We start from the raw sequence: 3,773 nt of genomic DNA on the forward strand, positions 1-3,773 counted from the left end.
CGAGCCACGTGCCATCCTCCCGAGCTCAGGAATTATTAGCGGTCGCGTTTCGGGAGTTAGAGTAAGGGGAATAAAATTCATTGCTGAGTTGATGTAAATTAGAGTCGTCTTGGAGAGAGTCGAGGGCCGAATCGCGCTCGTTCCTCTCGCCACAGGAGAGTCACTTCCGGTTTCCGAGTATAGTAGGGTCGCGTAGAAACGCGTAGAGTAGTCACGTTGTCGAGTCTCGTCGTGTCACGTAACGACGCTTATTGCGTTTTCGTTTCGTATCGCGTCGCGTAGGCACGCTTGCTATAATTGCGTCGCCGAGCTAACTTCCGGTAGTGGTGACCGAGTAGAGTCCGTTTCCGGGATTCACGTGTCGAGTAGAGTCGTGTCGCATCGAGGCGGTCGCTATAATCACGTCGCACCATCGCAGTGGCGTCGGCCGCGAGCCGGCGTTATACGTCCGAGAGTCTGGTGGTACAGCGGGCACGGGTTCTTGCCGGTTGTCGAGGGGCGGGCGTTTGACACCGTCGGAAGATACCGCGGGGAAGGTCGGGGCTCGTGCTGTAGCGTATGACTGGCGTCCGTCGCTGGAAGTAAGTTAGCGACTCTCGGTGCGAGTACCGAGGGTATCGAGTAGAGCGGCGGAGCGAAGCTCCGGAAGGAACTTGTAATTGCGTAATCAATGTAATTAATTCTACTTTATCACATTTTCTCAAATATAATTGTTCTTATTATTACGCTCTCGCGTAGTTTATTCTTGTGGCCTATCTCTCTCGCCCTCCGACAAATTTCCCACCCCCTTGTGACCCACCCCCTGCCGTCGCGAAAACGTTACGGGCAAAAGTGAGGAGATTTCGAAAAGAGTGGCACGCTCTCTCGTACCTGGCGCCCAACTTAGAATAAGAATTATAATTTTGGCCGAAAAACCGCCTGGCTGTCGCAAAATTCTGCTACCGAGGGAGAGAAGATACTTTTGCGTACTTTGAGTACCTAGAACACGCGACGAAGTTGTGCCGTTGCTCGCGAGTACGGTTACAATATATACAGGGTGTCCCGTTTTAAATGACAACCTCAAATTTCTCTTGAATAGTGTATTTTAGAGAAAAATGTTTCAAACAAATGTTTTGTGACTTCGAGGGGGACATAAAATGGTATCATTGGTTTGATCTGGGTGGCTTTGTCAAGGTCAGGACAAGGTCACTTCGAATTTTTTAAATGGAACCTTCCATTTTTCATTATATATTCTTGTAACTTACCTTGAGAGCTTTTCAAAACACTATAATAAAATATTTTTTCATTAAAAAAAGTAAAAAAAGCGCTAAGCATATTTCTCGTCTAGAACCGCCATTTGGGTTTCACCAACGCCAATTACTTAATCGGCCGTGAAACTGATGACTAATCGCGTTTTACTGTTTAGTTGAACTAATGATATGTATCATTTGTATAAAAGATTTAATATCAATAACTGGCGCCAAGTTAAATTTTACCATTTTATTCCTCCCCCAAATAAAAAATAATGATAACTTTAATTTTTTTCTAATTTATTTTATTTAACTCTAATGATATGTATCATTCGTATAAAAGATTTGATATCAACAAAATTGGCGCCAAGCTAAATTCATCCAAATTTTATCAAAATTGTACGTATTATTCGTAAAAAGGATTTGATATCAACAATTGGCGCCAAGTTAAATTCCATGTAATTCGAATATCATACGTATAAAAGATTTGATGTCAACAAAATTGACGCCAAGCTGAATTCATCAAAATTTTATCAAAATTTTATGTATTATTCGTAAAAAAGATTTGGTATCAACAATGGCGCCAAGTTAAATCCATGTAATTCGATCAACAAAATTGGCGCCAAGCTAAATTCATCAAAATTTATCAAAATATATTATTCGTAAAAAAGATTTGATATCAACAATTGACGCCAAGTTGAATTCCATGTAATTCGAATACCAAATTAAATAAATAATATTAACTTGAATGATATGTATCACTCCTATAAAAGATTTGATATCAAGAACTGGCGCCAAGTTAAATCCCACTTCTTTATACCATACCAAATTAAATTAATTATTTGTACGAACGATTTGATATCATTTACTTAATCCAAATAATACCATCTTTAATTTTTATGCAATGAAACCTAAGTATACGTATAGGGTAGGTAGTCCAACAGTGAACCAATAGTACACTATGAACCATTGCGATATTTCGTAAATGCAACATTATCAGATTGTGCTGCTATCGTGCAGCGACTCGCATTTGAGCCCCTCCTCGGCTCCCCAGTCGACTGACAGATCGCGCCAAGAACGACCATATAATGTCACTTTTTAAGAATTTTGGGTTGCAAAGTAAATTTTTTTGTAAGTTTTACGTATTTTTTATGTTTTTGTTGTTATACCTATAATTTTTTTCATTATGCAATAGTTTTATGTGCACATTTGGCTTTATTATTCTGTAAGTAACTTTTTCTATTACATTATTTTTCTACATTATTTAGAGGATTATCGTGGAAAAGGCTAGGTGGTCTTCAATGAATCATTTTGACGTAGTGAACAATGAACCATGGTATATTGTATATCACATAACCTTTTTTACGATAATCTTCAAAATAATAACTCATTGTAATAATTATTTAGAATACAGCCCCACTCCCCACTTAAAATTTCAATAAAAATATATTTATTTGACGCGTTTTCTCTCAAAACGAAAGAAAAACGCGGTGGTCGGCCTTGTGAATCCTCACCACCTTATAATTATCTATTTTATAAATAAACATTTTTAAATATAGCAAAACTAAAATAATTCCAACAATTCGCAGTATAAAACATGTAAATCATTATTAAAAATAGCATGGTTCATTGTGTAACACCCCTTGTTCACAATGAACCATTTCCCGTTTTTTAAAATAATCGAAATTGTAACTAAACTTCAGGGATAACTTAAAAGTTATTATTTACGGTATGTAGTCAACTAAATTCATAAACTGTATGCAAAATTCAGACCTTCAATTCAATAATTGAGAGAAATACGAGCCTCTGAAATTTACATGGTTCATTGTTGGACCACTTACCCTACTTATTGAAAAATCTTCCTATTCTAATCCAAATCGTTTAAATTCCTCTTAAATGAAATTATTATATCACAATTCATTCATAGACATTTCCTCTTCCAGCTAAAGTAGTGGTTATTTAATTCTCCTTCAAAAAACATTATACAAAACATTATCACAAAATTGCGTTACCTTGCTCAATTTTAAGTGTTACCACAAAAAAATAAAGAATTAACCGTATAAAATGAAAAAATTTAATTTAAATAGAAAAATGTAATAACACTTGGCGCTGCTAGATCTCGATATATAATAATAACATGGTAATATAGTAGTAAAGCATGAATGTAAATAAGAAGGATAAGAGAAGAGGATAAGGGATAACAGCTTAGTATCAGGCTGCTCCTCGCCCTGATGAAGTGGACTGCAAGGTTCACGAAACGTTGGCATTCCAAGAATGGATTTGAACACGGAGAAAACCCGCGAAACACAAGATTGTCATATAGGAAACACCCGTGAAAGCCTCAAGAATATTATTAAATACCTCTACGGGGAGAGTATCCTTGCTAAGGTAAACACTTTCAGCAAACTAAGGTCTTCCCTAGCCATGAAACTATCAAACCTGGCATTCCTAAAACGCTGTAGGGATAATAACATCATCCCAAGGTTCTTGCAACTCAAGGACCACCTAAGAACCCACAAATCCAAAAACATCCTTCATAAAACC

Source organism: Trachymyrmex cornetzi, unplaced genomic scaffold (assembly GCF_001594075.2).
Source record: "Trachymyrmex cornetzi isolate Tcor2-1 unplaced genomic scaffold, Tcor1.1 scaffold1700, whole genome shotgun sequence".
Taxonomy (NCBI): domain Eukaryota; kingdom Metazoa; phylum Arthropoda; class Insecta; order Hymenoptera; family Formicidae; genus Trachymyrmex; species Trachymyrmex cornetzi.